This window comes from Myotis myotis, unplaced genomic scaffold (genome assembly GCF_014108235.1).
Source record: "Myotis myotis isolate mMyoMyo1 unplaced genomic scaffold, mMyoMyo1.p scaffold_m19_p_3, whole genome shotgun sequence".
Taxonomy (NCBI): domain Eukaryota; kingdom Metazoa; phylum Chordata; class Mammalia; order Chiroptera; family Vespertilionidae; genus Myotis; species Myotis myotis.
Window position 1 is genome coordinate 93,393,202 of NW_023416335.1, and position 20,605 is coordinate 93,413,806.

Genomic DNA, 20,605 nt, shown 5'->3' on the forward strand with positions numbered 1-20,605 from the left:
TGCATGTATTGTTAGATTTATAACTATTTTATGGCCCTTTTTTGTTTAACTGTAAATATTACTGCATTTAAATTTTGGTGTTCTTGAATTCATTGTTTGTTTATAGAAACACAATTGATTTTTGCATCTTATCTTGTATCCTGTTACCTTGCTAAACTCAATTCTTACATCTAGAAGTATTTTGGAGAGATTTATTGAGAGTTTCTAAGTAGATATTCATTTCCCAATAGGGACAGTTTTATTTTTTCCATTCCAACCCATATGCCTTTTATTTCCATTTCTTGCCTTACTACACCAGGTAGAACTTTCAGCACTGTGTTTAATTAGAATGGTGAAAGTGAAAATCTTTACCTTATTTACCTGTCTTTCATGGTAAAGTATTATGTTAACAATAAGTGTGTGTTTTTTTTATATATATATATATATTTTATTGAGTTTTTACAGAGAGGAAAGGAGAGAGATAGAGAGTTAGAAACATCGATGAGAGAGAAACATCAACCAGCTGCCTCCTGCACACTCCCCACTGGGGATGTGCCCGCAACCCAGGTACATGCCCTTGATCGGAATCGAACCTGGGACCTTTCAGTCCGCAGGCCAACGCTCTATCCACTGAGCCAAACCGGTTTCGGCAACAATAAGTGTTTTATAGATGTTCTTTATCAAGTTGAGGAAGTTCTCTATTCCTATTTTTTTTTCTAATTTTAAACCAGCTTTGCCTCCTTGGAATAATCCTCACTTGATCATGATGTATTCTTCTTTTATTGCTGAACTCTATTTGTCAATGTTTGGTGAGAATTTGTGTGTCAATATTTATGAGGAATGTTGGTTGGTAGATGTGTTTTTCCCCCCCAAAATTTTTAATATGGAAAAAACACAAATAAAACTTTGGATTGATTGAAGTCCATGAATCATCATGGGGCTGGAGAGCAGGAAGATGGGTTCTTTCAGCAAATTCTTCATTAATAGACCCAGGGGGTTCATCTTTATTGCTTTAGACTAATGATCCACACAGAGTATAATTTATTACTAAAGCAAATAGAGATAAAAAATTGAAACCACTTTTTAAGAGACCAACAAAGATGATAAATAAAACTATCACTATTTATTACTCATCAATCTTTCAAGGACAAATCTATGACATGCATGGCCCTATTCCCATTCCCATTTCCATTGCCCTATATAACCTACAAGGCAGAGATCACTAAATGATCATATCATAAGTACAACCTCTAAGTTCTTTGCAACACAGAGTTCTAGGAGCCATTGCCAGTTAGTTAATCAGCATTGGCATGTGATTTAAAGTCCTTTTGCCAATACTAATATAGTCCAATCTCCAGATTTTACATATGGGAAACAGAAGACCAGACGGTAGGCAATTTGCTCAATGTCACATAGCTAATGAATGGCAGATAGCCATGCCCTTTCACCAAACAACTCTAGGTCCATTAAACTGTACATGCTAGAACATTTGTTGGACCCTGTCTGAGAATTTCTGTGTTATTATTCCCCACATCAATATATTTCGAGCTAAGAGCATCTTATGGCCTTCTTTTAGTTTCAAAGTTATTTTACCAATTTCGTTTCTCAGTAGCCTTTCAAAACTGATGTGACTTATGCTACTTATAGGAGATAGCATCTTATAAGGTTAAGGGTACAGGCTTTGCCTGACCAGGTAAAGCTGGATTGATAGTCCTGCTTTGCCACATATTTGCCGCATGGTCTCCAGAATGCAGTCTAACCTCTTTGAATCTCAGTTTCCTCATACATAGAATACATACCCCCTAACAGAGATGCTATGCGATAAAATCAGATCCTGTATGTGCAAGTGCCTAGCACAGGGCCCAGAATTTTCTTATTTCCTTTTTTCTTCTTCTTTAATTTGGCTCCAAAAGTTATTAACTTCTCTTTCCCCCTATTTTTTTACTGAACTAATATATTTGTAAATGCATCAGAGCAAAATGATGATGGTCTGTAAATGACAAACTTAAGTGACATGGTTATAGACTTGACCATAAAACAATTGACAAAGAACCTTGCTTTTCTGTATGATATAACATTTTAGGATGATAATTTTTGGTAAATAATAATTATTATGAAATGACATAAAAGAAAAAATAAAGATTTGAGTTTTAAAATATATATAAAGGATAAACCATGTGCAAGATTTTAAAAGTATTGAGCACTGGAGACAATTCATAAATGCCCCAATGTGTGGATTACAAACATCTAAAGTACTACTGCCAGTAGGAACTATTACTCTAGGCTTATCCAGTGTCACTGAAAAGAAACCTGTTACTCCTGAGAATTTCCTTTTTAAAAATTTATTTATTAAATTGATTGGGGTGGCATCGGTCAACATGAACATATAGGTTTCATGTGTGGGTTTCCATGTTACAAGATCTGTAGAGTGCACTATGTGTTCACCACCCAAAGCCAAATCTTCTCCTGTCACCTTATATTAGGAGCCCTTCCCGCCCCCCCCCACACACACCATTCCTTTTGACAAACACTACTCTGCTGTTTGTGTTCACAAGTTTCAGTTTTATATACCATGTATGAGTGAAATCATATGGTTCTTAGCTTATTCTGAGTGACTTATTTCACTTAAGCATAATGTTCTCAAGGGCCATCCTTGTTGTTGCAAATGGCACTATTTCATCCTTTCTTTTAGTATTCCATTGTGTATATTTATGTACCACATCTTTATCCAGGACACTTTGGTTGTTTCCATGTCTTGGCCAACTGTGAATGTTGCAGTGAACATAGGGGTGCATGTATTTTTGTGAATACATGATTTTGAGTTTTTCGGGTATATATCCATGAGTGGGATTGCTGGGTTATATGGTAACTCTATTCTTAATTTTTTGAGGAATCGCCAGACTGTTTTCTATAGTGGTTGTACCAGTCTACATTCCCACCAGCAGTGAATGAGGGCTCCCTTTTTTCCACATGCCAGTAAGGTTGAACATCTTTTCATATATCTATTGGCTTGCATGTCTTTTTGGGAAAGGTGTATTTTTGGGTCCTCTGCCCACTTTTTGATTGGATTTTTTATTTGTTTGGTGTTGGGATTTATGAGTTCTTTATATATTTTGGAAATTAAACCTTTGTCAGAGATACTGTTTGCAAATATCATCTCCCATCTGGTTGGCTGCCTGTTTGTTTCATTGTCTGTTTCTTTTGCTGTGCAGAAGCTCTTCAGTTTTATATAGTCCCATTCATTTATTTTTGCTTTTATCTCCCTTGACTTTGGGATCAAATCCATAAAATGTTTTCTATCACCCAAGTCCATAAATTTGGTACCTATATTTTCTTCTATGTAACTTATAGTTTTGGATCTTATGTTTAGGTCTTTGATTCATTTTGAATTAATTTCTGTACATGGGGACAAACTGAAATCCAGTTTCATTTGTTTGCATGTGGCTTTCCAGTTTTCTCAGCACCATTTATTGAAGAGACTATCTTTACTGCAATGTGCATTTCTGGCTCCTTTGTCAAAAATTATCTGTGCGGTTTTATAGCTGGGCTCTCTATTCTGTTCCATTGATCTGTGTGTCTATTTCTTTGCCAATACCATGCTGTTTTGATTATCATAGCTATGCAGTATAATTTGAAGTTAGGTAGTGTGATACCTCCAGCTTCATTCTTTTTTCTCAGGTTTGTTTTGAATATTCGGGGTCTTTTGTGGCTCCACAGAAATCTGATAATTTCTTTTTCTATTCCTTTAAAAAATGACATTGGGATATTGATGGAGATTTCATTAAATCTGTATATTGCTTTGGGTAATATGGCCATTTTCACTATCCATGATTCTTCCAATGTATGAGCACAGGATATTTTCCACTTTGTTGTGTCTTTTTCAATCTCTTTTAATAGTGCTTTGTAATTTTTAGTATATGGGTCTTTCATATTCTTTGTTAAGTGTATTCCTTGGTATTTTATTCTTTTGGTTGTTATTGCAAAAGGAATTGTTTTGGTGGGCTTTTTTTCATTTCTTTTTTTAAAGTTTGATTGTTAGTATACAGAAAGGCAATAGATTTTGTATCCTGCAACTTGACTGTATTTGTTTATTGTTTTTAACAGTTTTTGGTAGCACCTTTAGGGTTTTCTATATACAGAATTATGTCATTTACAAAAAGTGACAGTTTGACTTCTTCTTTCCATATTTGGATGCCTTTTATTTCTTTCTCTTGCCTTATTATTCCTGACTTTGACCAATAGGTTGAATAAGAGTGGAGAGAGTGGAAATCCTTGTCATGTTTCTGATCTTAGAGGAAAAGCTTTCAGTTTCTTGCCATTGAGTATATTAGCTGAGGGTTTCTCATATATGGCCTTCATTAAGTTGAGGTACCTTTCTTCTATTCCAATTTTATTGATTTTTTAAAATCATAAATGGATGTTATATCTTATTAAATGTTTTTGGCACCTATTGATAAGATCATATGACTTTTATCCTTTCTTTTGTTAATGTGGTATATTACGTTGATTGATTTGTGAATGTTGAACCATCCTTATGCCCCTGGAATGAACCCCACTTGATCATGATGTGTTATTTTTTGGATGTACTGTTGTATTTGGTTTGCTGGTATTTTTGCTTAGGATTTTTGCATTTGTATTCATCAGAAATATTGATCTGTAGTTTTGTTTTGTGTGTGTGTGTGTGTGTGTTATCTTTGCCACTTTTGGTATCAGGGTTATTTTGGTCTTGTCAAATGAGTTAGGAAGTATTGTCTCTTCTTCAATTTTTTTGGAATAGTTTGTAAAGGATAGGTTTTAATTCTTCTTTGAATATTTGGTAGAATTCACTGGTGAAGCCATCTGCTCCTGGACTTTTATATTTTGAAAGGTTTTTGATGGTTGTTTCAATTTTCTATCTGCTTACCGGTCTATTTAGATTTTCCAATTCTTCATGATTTAGTCTAGGAAGGTTATGCATTTCTAGCAACTTATCCATTTCTTATAGGTTATTGAATTTGGTAGCATAAAATCTTTCATAATATTTTAATGTGATCCATTATATATCGGTGATGTTAGTGGTGACTTCTTTCTCATTTATGATTTTGTTTTTATGGGTCTTTCCCCTTTTTTCCTTAGTGAGTCTAGCCAATTGTTTGTCACTTTTATTAATCTTTTCAAAGAACCAGCTCTGTTTTATTTTTTTTTGAATAGTCTTTTTGTTGTCTATTTCATTCAATTCAGCTCTAATTTTTATTATTTCCTTTATTCCTCTGACTCTGAGTTGCTTTTGTTCTTTTTTAAATATTAAAATGTATTTTGATTTAATATTTTATAAATATACTAGTAGCCCGGTGCACGAAATTCGTGCACATTGAAAGGGAATTAATTAGAGGAATGTAATTTGGACTCACTATCTAATATCAATAATATGTGAGCGTGAGGCAGTCCGCGTTTCTGAAAGTCAGTGACATAAATTTTAGCTATTACTTTGCTAAATAAATGGAATTTACAGATATCATTTAAAAGAGCATTCAGCTTAATATTAAAAACTCTGGCTACCAAGTCAGGTCTGTTTTCAACTTTCTGCCAGTGTTGTAAATTGTTTGCAATATCTTCCCATTTGGGGTTGTATGTCATGGTTATGAATAAATCAGGCTTGCCATACTTCGTTACAATTGCCATAGCATCCTGATATCGCTGCTGTATATTTCTGGGACTACCCTCAAAAGATGATGGAAGTATTATCATTTTACCAATTGGCACATTGCCATTTTCAGATCTAGATTTGAGATAATCCATCAAACCACTATATTCTTCAACTCTCAACTTAGATTGGTTTGCTTTGATGAAATTTATCTGATTGGCCTCCATTTTTTAATATGAATCCATGATAAACTGTTAAGTTAATTTTTCTGCATTTAAAATAGGATTGAACGTGTCCCACACAGAGAGATGAAATCCATAATACTGCATTTGTATGACTCGTGTCCTTACATTTTGTCTAGTATTATTGTCGGTTACACTGTTGTCTCTGAGTCTTAATGCAATATCTGTTCCCCAGCCTTTTTCACCATGTGGGAAAAGAATAGGATATGTCATTGCATCTAATGTAGGAAACAGGATATTGATTTGTTTCATTTTAGTGGCATTTTGATTATTGGGATCTGGTTTACAATGAATGAGCAAGTCCCTGTCAAAAGGAGGTTCTCCATCTTTGTTTCTGAATATGACAGCAACCTCGGTTACATGGGAAGAATTATATCTACCCGGGTCACTGTTACGATCATATTAAATAGCCATTGTTACTTCTGTGGGAGCAATACCTTTTGCTGCTGCTTCAGATTGGGCTTCCTTTTCTACCTCATGTAGCATCTTGTACGATTTTGTTAATTCACTTATGTAATGCATGAGGTTGTTGATGTTGATCATGAGTCTTTCTGAGCAGCCCTGGTTTTCTGGCATTGCTAATCTTTTACTTGTAGCTTCAGTTGTATCCAAAATATAGAGTTGAGCAAACTTCTGAGAAACACCATCCGAATGATGTAAAGTTCTAATATGGCGATAAAGTTGTCCGTGTATTCTAAAACAGTATGGCCCATATCCTGATGGTGATACAATATTTTCACCCATGGAAGCAAAAGCAAAATAACTATTTATGGAACGAATATTTTCCATGAAATTTTTACTGTCAAAATCTTTGTTTGTCATTAATCTTTTTAAATATGCTGGGTAATCTGGAAAATGTATATCATTTGGACAGACTTTCCCTTTGCCACAACATCGAGTAAATTTCCCATCGGATGGTTTTTCATCAGAGAAATTTAGTGATAGGCAAAATTTACATTGAACAATCATTCCACCACAACTATGTTTGAGAATTGCATCTTCATGTACTCCATTTTCACTGAAAAAGTAGTTCCTACCGGTATTGGTAGTACTTGTTGATGACTGTTCTCTAGACCTATTCTGTCGTCACCACCACCTTCTTTCAACTTCAAAGGCTTGTTGGTCTCTAGACATTTTCTGTCTATAACACTGGTGTTTTTTGGCATCAGAGTGACATTTTTCCAGTAGCTAGTGTTCAGATACATTCTGTCACAGGCGCCGCCTTCTTTCAAGTTCAGACGCATGCTGCTCTGCAGACATTTTCTGTCGATAACACCGGTATCTTTCAGCTGCAGAGCTACGTTGTATCAACAGTTGTTCTTTAGACATAGTCCCACCTCTCTACTGTCGTGGTCTGAGATGCAGGTTGCTGGGGTCCAACCCCAGCAGGTCCAAGGGTCCCCAAAGGTGTGGACGGAGTCGGCGAAGAAGGAATGACACGGAGACAGCGTTCAGTTGATCAGCAGCCTAGTCAGGATCTCTAGCCGGGATCTCCAGCCAAGTTCTGGTCTGGATCTCCAGCGAAGTTCTGGTTAGGATCTCCAGCCAGGTTCTGTCTAGGTTCTCCAGCCAGGTTCAGTCACCAGGTTCTAGTCAGGTTCTCTTGCCAAGTTCTATCCAGGTTCTGTAGCCAGGTTCTGTCTAGTTTCTCCAGCCAAGTTCTGTAGCCAGGTTCTTCAGCCAGGTTCTGTCTAGGTTCTCTAGCCAGGTTCAGTCACCAGGTTCTAGTCAGGTTCTCTTGCCATGTTCTATCCAGGTTCTGTAGCCAGGTTCTGTCTCTAGGATCTTCAGCCAGGTTCTCTCGTTAGGTTCTGTCTCTAGGCTCTGTCTCTAGGTTCTGTGTCCTGTTGCCTTGTTACATCTGTATTTATACCAGTTGATTCCAATCCTATCAATCTCTATTCCAAAGGTTAGGGTGTTTCTTATCTTCATTCCAGGGATTAAAAATTATGTAGCTTAAGTGTGATTGTTCGTAGTTAAAGTGATTAACTACCCGCCTGGCACTTAGTTAAGGGGTTTTATTCCCTCCCTAACTTCAGGGGAAAATCCCTACCTGGGGAAACAACCTTTCTTGGAGAGGTGACCTTGGTTAAAACACAGCGCCAAGAAGGTGAGCAAACATATTAAGAACAGTATGCCATATATGCCAGGTCCCTTGAAACAGCAAGGATGGACCTGCTTCTGGCAGCAGGTGAATGAGAGTCCTAGCTATCAGGCCGCTGAGAGCTGTCTGACCAAAGGCTGATTCTGGCTGATTCTGTGGGGGTGGGACTTCCTCCTCCCTGCTGTCAGTTTCCACAGCTGTGATGAGGAAGCTGGGGTGACAGAGGGAGCTGCGCCCTCCAAGCCACCCTCTCTCTTGCTCTGCTCTATGTCCAATTGTCTCCTGCTCTGCCAAGTCCTCCAAACCTCCTGCTCTCCATGGGCAAGGTCCCAGGGGACTGAAGGCATGGCTAGATGCAGGCGGCCTTGCCTCCCAGACCAGCGAAGGTCCTGGGAGCCCACGGGTATGGCTATGGCCTCGCCTTCCAGGGCTGGCGAAGGTCCTGGGAGCCTGCGGGCGTGGCTAGGCACACCTGGTCTCACCTCCTGGGGCCAATGAAGGTCCTGGGAGCCCATGGCTGTGGGCTTCCGTAGCCTCCTGTGCTGCCTGACACCTGCATGTGCAAATTAACGGCCATCTTTGTCAGGTTAATTTGCATAGTCACTCTGATAGGCTTGTGGGCGTGGCTTAAGCATAGCAGAGGGACAGCTAATTTGCATCTTTCTCTTTTATTATATAGGATATTTTGTAATTTAAATTCTTTTTTTAAAAAAATATATTTTATTGATTTTTTTTTACAGAGAGGAAGGAAGAAGGATAGAGAGTTAGAGACATCGACGAGAGAGAAACATTGATCAGTTGCCTCCTGCACACCTCCTACTGGGGATGTGCCCACAACCAAGGTACATGCCCTTGACCGGAATCCAACCTGGGACCTTTCAGTCCACAGACCGACGCTCTATCCACTGAGCCAAACCAGTTCGGGCTGTAATTTAAATTGTTTATTGTTTAAAGTATTACATAAGTCTCCTTTTTCCCCTATTGACCACTCCCTGGCTGTCTCCACCCACCAGCACATGCCCTCACCCCCCACTCCCCTGTCTGTGTCCATTGGTTATGGTCATATGCATGCATACCCTACAAGTCCTTTGGTTGATCTCTTACCCCCCTCACTCTCCATCTTCCCTCATAGGTTCGACTGTTGGGGGCGAGATGTAAGCTGGCAAGTGTGGTGAGGAACTGGGCATTCACGCCTTCCCTGTTATGGAATGGGTGAATCCTCACACAGAACAGCGTGAGCGTGCTTATGACCCGCTTCCTTTTAAAACCTTAAAAGAGTTAAAAACAGCCTCAGTATGGGCCCACTTCCCCTTATACTTTAACCATCTTGGAAACTATGGCCTCAGAGGCTCTCCCACCTAATTATTGGAGAGCTATTGCCAAAGCTTGTTTATCAGGAGAGGATTATCTCTTGTGGAAATCAGAATATGATGAAAAAGCTAAGGAACAAGCTTCTCGTAATCGAGCTGCCCAGATTAATATTTCTTATGAAATGCTGGTAGGTGAAGGAATCTATGCTGATACCCACAATCAAATTCAATACCCCCAGGAAGCTTATGGACAGTTTAATGGAGCTGGGATCAGAGCCTGGAAAAAGTTACCCACCTCTGGTCAGAAAACAGAGGAGCTCTCAAAAATTATTCAAGGACCAGATGAAAAGTATCAGGATTTTGTCTCTCAGCTATTACAGGCTGTTGGCCGAGTAGTGGTGGATAGAGAGGCTGGCATGTTAATAGTTAAACAGTTGGCATATGAAAACGCCAACACTGCCTGTCAAGCTGCACTGCGGCCCTATCAAAGAAAGGGGACTCTCTCAGATTATATCCGCATTTGCTCAGATATTGGTCCCTCATATATACAAGGAGTCGCCATTGCGGCCACATTAAAGGGAACCACCATTGAAGGAATTCTTCAGCAACAATTTAGCACAGGGAAAAGTCAAACACACAAGTGTTACACTTGTGGAGGAACAGGACACATAGCAAAACAGTGTCCTTCTAATAAAGGGGTTAATAAAGGAAATGGCAGAGGTCCCAAACAACCTGGGCTATGCCCTAAATGTAAAAAAGGAAAACATTGGGCAAATGAGTGTAAATCTAAGACAGATATCCAGGGAAATTCTTTGCCTCAAGGCCAGTCAGGAAACTACCAAAAGGGGCCAGCCCAGCCGCGGAAAATAACAGAGGCATTGTCTATTTACCTTCTGTCCCTGTGCTGTCTCAAGGCCTGCAGGCTGCACAGCACCCAGCCCGCCCCAGAGAGCAAAATAGATACAAGAGCTATTCTGAGCAACCCCCGGAAGTGCCGGGCTGGACCTTGGATACATAGGAATAAGACATTCTGTCTTCCCTGGGTGCTGCCCTTGCCTACTGAAATAAACAAAATATCATTAGATTTAAAACCTCCCACATAGAGAAGAAATGATGATTTCCTTGCATTTCCGATACAGCTACAGCAAATGCCACCGGATCTGAAATTTGAAAATACGTCTGGGATTTCTGTGCATGTGTAAAGAGAAAACTGGCTTGGAACTAAGGTGTATATTGTCTGATTTTGGACATTTAGATAGAGTTTTGAGCTGAAATCTCTTTACAAATATACAAAATAAAACCCAAGGCTGATTATTTCCAAAGAAAAATAGAAAATTTAACCCAAAGGAAAAAAGATGCTGGCTAGATTCTAGCAGCAGGATTGGCATTTCCATAATAAAGAACAGTTTTTAAATACTAATAAAGAATATTAAAAAGTTAATTTCAAGGCCGAAAAGGAAATTCAGTAAAATTATCTCTGGTACAAAAATTTGCTAAAGAATATGCCTTAAAATAATAAATTGGATTTAAATCTCAAGAATTATTGAAATATACTAATTATAAAAATCTAAGTAGCCCAGGTAAAAGACGGCTACGCCCTTTAATTAAGGCTGGCTTCCCAAAGCAATTTCTAATAGAGGAAGGGCTCTATTAGAAACAGAGCAGGTAGGCCATAAATTTCCTACCAGTGGCAACTTCTAAAGAGAGGCTTGCTTCCCAGTTTCCCATCCTTGGTAGAAAGAATGTAACTAATTTGCATTTTAATGGTTACGTGTTTCCAGTCAATGGCAGCCCAAGGCTTTGAGAGTTTACTAAATTAAATTAGATATTCTGAAATAACAAAATATTAATCTAAATTTCCCTCATGAAAAATCTAGAGGACAGAATTAAATCTATTGATTATGTCTTGTATTTTTAAAGTTTATTCTTAAAAATGTTACTGATTGAGAAATGCTAAATATTTAACTTGCCAGCTAAGAGTTTAAAGTTCTGGTTAAATAAATTGGGAGAAATCATATACTTATAATAAAATTTCAACATTTATCTAATTGAAAAAAGAGGATAAATTCTATAATCCCAACCAAAATTTTTATATACAAAGATCAGTTTTAATTTAATTGATATCTCTTAATAATTATAAATAGTATGTAATCTTTAAATCATATATACACACATATATTTAATAGTCTTTCAAGTCAGATTTCAAAACTATAACCAAGGAATAACTTTAGGACATTTCATGGGCCCTGAAATGTTTTCAAAAGTTTATTCTCTCTTTTTAAAGGATTTTTTAATAAAGCCAATTTAATATACTTGAAATCACATAGAAAGCTTTATCAAATAAATATTAATAAATATATATTTTAAGTTTTTGCCTCTAAAAAAGGGCAAAGCAAGTTATCTTATTTAATATTTCTTAAAATACAACAGTAGAATTTTAAGATATAATTTAAAATAACAAAAGCTCATTAATAATTTTTAATATTTTACAACAGCATATTAACATTTATTCCAAACAAGCTTACAAACTAATTGTTTGGCAGCAATTTAATAAGAACATGAAAGGATTTTATCCCTTCCACTGTGTGGAAGACCCCCTGGGAAGGCACTTAAGCATTCTATATTGACCTCTCTTGCCCTTTTTGCCAAGGGGGTCCCTCTTCCAATTACCTATAGCTGTTACCTGAGCTCTCTGTTCATACTGAGGTTGAAGCCTCATGGTGGCTGGTACCATAGATCTGTCTCTTGCCCAATGGTGTAAGCTGGGCCCTCTCTGGAGAACAAACCTGGGTTCCCCATGATCAATGCCGGGGCCCTGCCAGCAGGCGAGGGGATCCCAAGGTAGTTATTTGGCATGGAGGCCACAGGGGCATACGCTACCAATGAGACAGAACTAAACCTCACATCACCCTACTTGGCCCAGAGGATGGCTGGTAGTCAATGACGGGTAAGACCCCTCTGGGAGGGGCAACCTAAGACAGGCACAGTCGGGGGAGCCAGTAGGAGAGAACTTAGGGTTCAACAGAGGTGGGGCACAGATCCTCACCCCCCCCAACTATGCAGGGGCTTGAACACTCGCCCCTTCTGAGGGAGGTCTCCTGTCCCCATGGCTGCTTCTCGATTCCCATGCCCAGCTTAAATCGGGACCCAGATAACAGAAAGAGACTTAGCCCAGCTGAGACTGATACCCAGATAACAGAGACTTAGCTAAGAGCAGCTACCCTATATCTAAATCCAGCTTAACACCAGGAATGCTCAGGGCCTTCTCAAGGATGCAAAATAATCCTTCCCATTAATATTTACAGTATAAACTAAGATTGTTATTAAAGTATTAAATTTAACAGTAAAATAGTAGTCAAGTTTTCAGATTAATTAAATTTTACTAATTAATATAAGTAATTATTCTAAAAGTATTAACCAAAATTATCATTTCATGGTAAAATTACTTAACATACAATAAACCTAAAGCAGTCATATTTTTATACAAAAAATTAAAATTAAAAGTTATCAAGACTACACTAAAAAATTTCCAAAAACCTCCTAATATTAAAAAACTAAAAAAAGGGGGATAGTGGAATAATAACCTGTTAAGTAAATGCCTTAATTGCTTTAATATTTTTACTTGAAAATTAATTTTTTCATTTATAATGCTAATAGCAAGACACCCATGAAAAACATACGTGGTGTCAAAATAAGCCAAAGGAAAATTGTTTGGACATAAATTAAAAGAATCCCAAGTCTAAATTATAGATATGATTCCTTTATTAACCTTTGGTCGAGAATACATTTGTATATTTTCAGAAAACAACTCCAAGACCATGTGAATTCCTGCAACAACGGATTCCAGAGAGGAACTGATGGGACTGCTCAAGCCACAGAATAGCAATGGCCCCGTGAGACAACAAGAAGAGAAGCAGTCCAGAAATAAAGATGGTGAAGACGCCTTATCATGCTAGCAGTCAGCAGCTGTGCGTCGCTGCAGGTTGCCCAAGACCAAACCAGAGAGGGTCGGACCTGCATTTCCACCATTTGTCCACCATCCAGAACTGAAATATTACTGCTGACATGTACACATAAGAAACTGTCAGACACTGAAACATGAACTTTGCCTAAAAAACAAAGAAGGGGGATCTGTTGGGGGCCAGATGCAAGCTGGCAAGGTCCTTGCACCTGAAGGAGCTAGCAAGGCTGGGACCCTTACCCAAAACAGTTTTCCCAGACTTGTTTGGATGGCAATTATCAGTAGAATGAGAGCAACATTTGTAGAATGAAAACAGCCTTTCATGGCTTACCAAGAAGTCTGTAACTATTTACTGAGATATGCTGGACTGAGAACTTGTCCTTCTGCTGTGTCTCTCCCTTAGAGATTAAAAGGAACAAAGAATACATTCTTCTTGACAGACCTCCTGTTCAGTGTGTTGTGTATAAATAGGATTGTATAGCTAATAAATTCGCTTCAGTTCATTGAGAGAGCTGGAGTCCTCCCAAACCCGCTTTCCTGTTTTTCTTTCTTTTCTCAATTCCCACCTCTCTGCCTCAGCCCGTCTCAACCTTGTCAGGCTGGCCCTGACATTGGACAGTCCATTCAATGCTTCCATGACTCTGCTTCTATTTTTGTACATCAGTTTGTGTTCTTCCTTATATTCCACAAATGAGTGAGATCATGTGATATTTATCTTTCTCTGACTGGCTTATTTTGCTTATTATAATGCTCTCCAGTTCCATCCATGCTGTTGCAAATGCCTTCTTTTTTTACAGCAGCCTAGTATTCCATTGAGTAGATGTACCACAGTTTTCTAATCCACTCATATGCTGATGGGCACTTAGGCTGTTTCCAAATCTTAGCTATTATAAATTGTGCTGCTATGAACATAGGGGTGCATATATCCTTTCTGATTGATGTTTCTGTTTTCTTGGGATATATTCCTAGAAGTGGGATTACTGGGTCAAATGGAAGTTCCATTTTTAATTTTTTGAGGAAACTCCATACCCTCTTCCACAGTGGCTGCACCAGTCTACATTCTCACCAGCAGCGCAAGAGGGTTCCTTTTTCTCTGCATCCTCACCAGCACTTGTCTTTTGTTGATTTGTTGATGATAGCCATTCTGACAGGTGTGAGATGATACCTCATTATCATTTTGATTTGCATCTCTCAGATGATTAGTGACTTTGAGAATGCCTGGTACTGACACAAGAACAGACATATAAACCAATGGAATAGAACAGAGAACCCAGAGATCAACCCAAACCTCTAGGCTAAGGAGTACCTGACCACTGGACTACGAGGGGCTTCAACTTCTCACATCTCAATCAGGTTTCCCAGGCCCAGAAAGAGACAGTGACTCACATTCATTTGCCCTAGAGAAGCTTCTAGGATATCTAGGATATATACACCAAGGGACCAGATTCAACAACACCAGACCAAAATCCAGCAAGATTGTAACAGTGACATGAAGTATCCTATCTCACTGGGCAGCAAGTTGGAGGGGAGATCCTTACTACTAACAGGACATCAACAATCAAGTGGGGCAGGAAAACACACACACCATATTCTCTGAAAGCATCTCCCCCTCCTAAAGCCCTGTCAGAAACAGACTTTTGATTGATTAAGATTGACAGCTGGTTGACAGCCAAAGGTAAGGAGAAGCAAAGTCCAGAGAACTAAGGAACTTTGCTGAACCAGCCCATGCAGCTAACAAGCTTACTCTAGAGGTCAAATTGACCCCTGCTGCTTGCAGCCAAGGCCTATGGAGACAGACACAAGTGGTGGATCAGGGGATCAGTGAATCACCTGGACCAGCAAGAAGCACATTCAAAACAGCTTGCACAACGAGGTCAGAGGTGAGCCACATAATCAGACAACCTGTGAGGAGACTCCAGCCACAAAGAGGACAATAATATTCAACACCCAACTACATTAGGAGAACCCAAATAACTCAAATAAGAAGCTTTCCTAGAACACCCAGCCCAGGAGATCTGAGAGATTGCACCACTGGCTCCCACAAAATAATGAAGGACCATCCTCCAAAAATCTGGGTGGCATAGTAGTTTGATCTAATACATAGAAAAAATACAAAGGTATAGCAAATATAGGGAGACAAATAAAAAACACCCAAAAGGAAAGAAAAGGATGAATCACTAGAAAAGAAACTAAATGAAATGAAGGTAAGTTATTTGTAAGATAAAGATTTCAAAGTGATGGTTATAATAATGCTCAAACATCTGACTGAGAATTGCAAGCACCGCAATGAGAATTATAAGGAGCTGAATGAAAAACAAACATGAAGAAGATTCAAAAGGAAATAAAGAATGATATAGCTGCAATAAAGAACACAATAGAAGATTATAACAGTAGACTAGAAGAAACTGACAACTGAATGAGGTAATAAATAAGACAAGGTAATAAAAAACTGGGAAGAGGAGAAACTAAGATGGCGGCATAGGTAAACACTGGGAAACTGTCGCCTCACACAACAATTGAAAATTACCGCAAAGGACTGAGCAAACATCATCCAGAACAACAGAAAGGCTGGCTGAGTGTAAATTCTACAACTAGAAGGAAAGAAAAGCACGCTGAGAGCCAGAGGCGCTGCGGAGGTGAAGTGCAGAGGTACTGCGGCTCGCACGCGCGAGGAAAGGGGGTGGCACCTGAGGACGCGGCTGTCTTTTTGAATCACAAGCTCCCGACTGCTCTGAACTCCGGTTCCGGGAAGTCTCTGGGGACCCAGGACTCATACGGGGAGAAGCTGGTCTGTCCGGCAGCAGGCGAACTTGAAGGCGGCTTTCCCTCAGAGGTGCTTGCAGCAATTAGCGGGTCACTGAGACCCGCGACTCCGGGCAGAGAATCAGCCATAGCTCCTTGATCCGCCCTTGGATTCCCTGAGACCCCGCCCCACCCAGGCTGCGGCAGAGGCTTTTGCATGTGAATGTACCTAACTGCAGCCGAGCCAGGCAGACCCGGAACTTCCAAGAGAAGGCCCAAGGCCCCGCAGGGGCTTGCATTGCTTCACAGCTGAGCCTCTTCGTGGCTCCTGCTGTGTGGCCTCAGGCAGAGGCTGAATTAGCACCTCCTTAGATCCAGGAGCCACTGTACCCAGTGGTCAGAGGGGGACCATCCAGACTGCAACTCCTCAGATCCATAAGGGACACACTCAGGGAGCAGACTCAGTGAGCACCAAAGCCCCACTGAAGCAAGTCTTGCCCCAGAAGGGTGTCTTCAGCACAGAAGTTCTCCCACTTTAGACACAGCTGATTCTCACAGCCAATTGGCCTGGAGGTCAATTCCTCCCAGTGATTCTACAACAACCAAGGCACTAAGAGTGCACCAAGAGTGTCCACCCCAGGTAACTGGGGAGACTGAGCTACTGGGCCCTACAGGACACCTGGTGCGCAGGGCCACTCTATCAACACAGGGAAGCTGCCAAAATGCGGAGACAAAGAAACAGATCACAAATGGCAGAAATGGAGGAAAGCAAACGATTGGATATAGAGTTCAAGGCCACGTTTATAAGGTTTTTCAAGAATTTTATGGAAACCGCCGATAAATTTAATGAATCCCTCAATAAGTATAGTGAGACCATGGAGGACATGAAAAAGGACCAACTAGAAATTAAGCATACACTGACTGAAATAAAGAATAATTTACAGAGATCCAGCAGCAGACAAGAGGATCCCAAGAATCAAGTCAAAGATTTGAAATACAAAGAAACAAAAAATACCCAACCGAAAAAGAAAAAAGAAAAGAGATTCCAAAAATATGAAGATAGTGTAAGGAACCTCTGGGACAACTTCAAGCGTACCAATATCAGAATTATAGGGGTACCAGAAGGAGAGAGAGGGCAAGATATTGAAAACCTTTTTGAAGAAATAATGACAGAAAACTTCCCCTACCTGGTGAAAGAAATGGACTTACAAGTCCAGGAAGCGCAGAGAACCCCAAACAATTAAGAAGCAGTGGAGTTTAAGGGAGCTTTGGGACAACATGAAATAAAGCACTATGCACATAATAAGGGTGTCAGAAGGAGAAGTGAACAAGGAATAGAAAGCCTGTTTGAAGAAATAATGACAGAAAAATTTCCGGACTTAGGGAAGAAAAAGTCACACAACTGCAGGAAGCACAGAGATTTCCAAACAAGATGAACCCCAAAAGACCCAAACCAAGGCACATCATATTTAATTTGGAAATGTTAAAGACAAGGAAAGAATCTTAAAGGCTGTAAGAGAATGACAGAAAATCTCCCATTAGACTATCAACTGACTTCTCAATAGAAACACATCAGGCCAGAAGGGAGTGACATGAAGTATCCTATATAATAAAGGCCTAGGTAGTGTCATGCCCTCTCACTGTGCCCTCCTGTGACATCATCACAAGATGGCCACCACAAGATGGCCACGCACACAGCAGAGGCAGGGCCCGGTGGCTGCTCCACTCCTGGGGGTCCTGTGGCTCTGCGTGGCATGGAGAAGGCCAGTCCCAGCATCTCCACCGCCTCGCACAGAGAAGGCAAATCCCAGCGGAGGATGCTGGTCCCAGGGGAGGGCAGTTGGGGGCGATCAGGCCAGCAGGGAAGCAGTTAGGCATCAATCAGGCTGGCAGGGGAGTGGTTAGGGGCCGATCAGACTGGCAGGCAGAAGCAGTTAGGGGCAATCAGGCAGGCGAGAGGTGAGGAGCCGGTGGTACCGGATTCTGAGAGGGATGTCCGACTGCCGGTTTAGTCCTGATCCCGGCTTAGGGGTTGGGCCTAAACCGGCAGTCGGATGTACCCCGAGATGTCCCAGATTGGAGAGGGTGCAGGCTGGGCTGAGGGACAACTCCCCCCACCCCACACAAATTTTGTGCACCGGGCCTCTAGTACAAAGTAATAAAAGCCAGGGACTGAATCCATGACTACTCTATCCAGCAAGGCTATCATTCGAAATTGAAGGTGAAATCAGGAACTATGCAGATAAAAAAAAATGCTAAAGTATTTTATTACCACCAAACCAGAATGTAAAAAATGCTAAGGGGACTGCTGTCAGAAGAAGAAATAGAAAAGAGGGAGAAACACAGACATAAAGGATAAAAATGTCAACAAAGTACCTATCTATAATAATAAAAGAATTATATGCAAATTGACCGAACGTCCAGACAGCAGAACAGCCATCCAGATGACCTTCTGGATGAAGCCAGGACTGTGAACGCCGAGGCAGCCAGGGCTGCGAAGGCCTACTCTTGTATTAATTTCATGCATTGGGCCTCTAATAATCTTAAATGTAAAAGGATTAAATGCTTTAATCAAAAGATATAGAGTAGCTGAATGGATAAGAAAACATACCTATATATATGCTGTCTACAAGAGATCCACCTCAGAACAACGACTGAAAGTAAAGGGATAGGAAAAAAAATTTCAGGCAAATGGAAATGAAAAAAAAAAGCTGGGATAGTAATACCTATATCTAACCAAATAGACCTCAAAGTGAAGACCATAAAATGAAATAAGGAAGACCACTTCATAATCAACAAAACAAGAGGATATAACTCTGATAAACATATATACATCCAATACAGGAGCATCCAAATACATAAAAAACTCCTCAAAGATATCAAGGGAGAGATCAACAGCAGTGCAATCATAATATGGGACTTTGATACTGCATATTTAATAAATGATGTTGGAAAAATTGGAAAGATGTATGCAAAAAAACATGAAACTAAACCAGCTTACACCATACACAAAAATAAACTTAAAATGGACAAAATATTTAAATGTAAGTCGTGAAATCATAAACATCTTAGAAGAAACCATAGGTAACAAAACCTCAGACATCTCTCATAGCAATATGTTTATCAACACATATCCCAGGACAGTAAAAACTAAGGAGAAAATAAACAAATGGGACTATATCAAAATAAAAAGCTCTGCACAGCAAAAGAAACTTTCAACAACATAATAAGAGGGCCCACTGAATAGGACAACATATTTGCCAATGATATATCCGATAAGTAGTTCATCTCCAATATTTATAGGGAACTCATACAACTAACATAAGGAAGATAAACAATCCAATTTAAAAATAGGCAAAGGACCTAAATAGATAATTCTCCAAAGTGGATATTTTATTCGTGGCTGGTAATTTCTCACTATCACATGTTTGAATATTAGGTTCCACTCTGTTCTGCCTGGTAGAGTTTCTGCTGAGAAGTTGGATGAAATTCTAATGGGTTTTCCCTTGTAGGTCACTTCCTTTTCCCTGGCTGCTTTGAGAAGTTTTTCTTTTTTGTTACTTTTTGATGACTTCATTACCAAGTGTCTTTGAGAGGGCCTCTTTGGATTGAAGTAACTAGGGCTGAAGATTTATTTTTGGGGAGTTTTAAAATTAAGAATTCAACATAGTTGCAGGGCTATAAACATCTACATTTTTGAGTTATGGTTGTTTTTGTTTTTCAAAGAATTAATCAATTTTATTTACATTGTCAAATTTATGCATTTAGAATTATTTATGGTAATCACACAATTCTTTTGATGTCTACAACTTTTAGTGATATCTTTGGGGTTTTTTTGATGTTGATAATTTGTGTCTTTTCCTCTTTTTTAGAAATTCTAGAGGCGGAAGAGGGCACAGAAGTGATAAAAGGTGATGGGAAAATAAATTTAAAAAATAAAATTAATATTAATAGAGGTTTGCCTTTTTTTTGTCTTTTCAAAGAATCAGCTCTTTGTTTAATTGACTTTATTCTATTATTTTTTCTGCTCATGTTCCTTGATTTATTCCCCTTCTTGTTTTGAAACCAAAATGTGAGATGTTTGAGTCTAAGTTCGTTGTCTCACAAAATTGAAGAATGAAGTCGTGGACAAAAATGGTTAACAGGAGCAAAGTCTGAGAGAAACCAGCCCTGGAAAAGGTGCAGCTGGGGTTCCAGGAGCAGGTCAGTGTCCAGAGCTTCCTTTCCATGTTACCATTGGGTGTTAAAGTCTATTAGTCCATGTATAGAGCCCCACATGGTCAGAAGCCACGTGGGTGTAGGGGTTCCCATCTCTTGCCATCCATAGGAGCGTCCAGTGTGCTGGGGGTGAGAGAGAGGGCAAGAGGAAGCAGGTGGTTTTTAATCTAGGGGGTGGATACAGCTTTACTAGCTCCTGATTGGTCTTTTCAAAGAATTCTGCCTTAGTGACATCCTTGGGATTGGTTATACTCCTCGCTGCCTTGTGATTGGTTATCTGCAAGTTGCTTGTCTTAGCAAACAATCTATACATTTTAAATTTTGTCTCTTACCTCATGCCCTTCTTTCCACATTCAGCTGGGTTGCCTTAGCAATTCCACCTATTTGGGTTACCAGTTTTGTTTCCTCCCCCCACCCCATGGTCCC

General features: G+C 39.6%; 1 long non-coding RNA gene across 1 annotated transcript in view; it reads left to right on the top strand.

The window, feature by feature from the left end:
- Nucleotides 1–20,158, top strand: part of LOC118651750 — an 89,998-nt gene extending 69,840 nt beyond the window's left edge. Inside the window, exons 2-3 of the long non-coding RNA XR_004966338.1 lie at nt 19,834–19,872; nt 20,039–20,158. This is a non-coding gene — a long non-coding RNA (uncharacterized LOC118651750). The remainder of the gene's footprint in view (nt 1–19,833; nt 19,873–20,038) is intronic.
- Nucleotides 20,159–20,605: the final 447 nt, after the last annotated feature.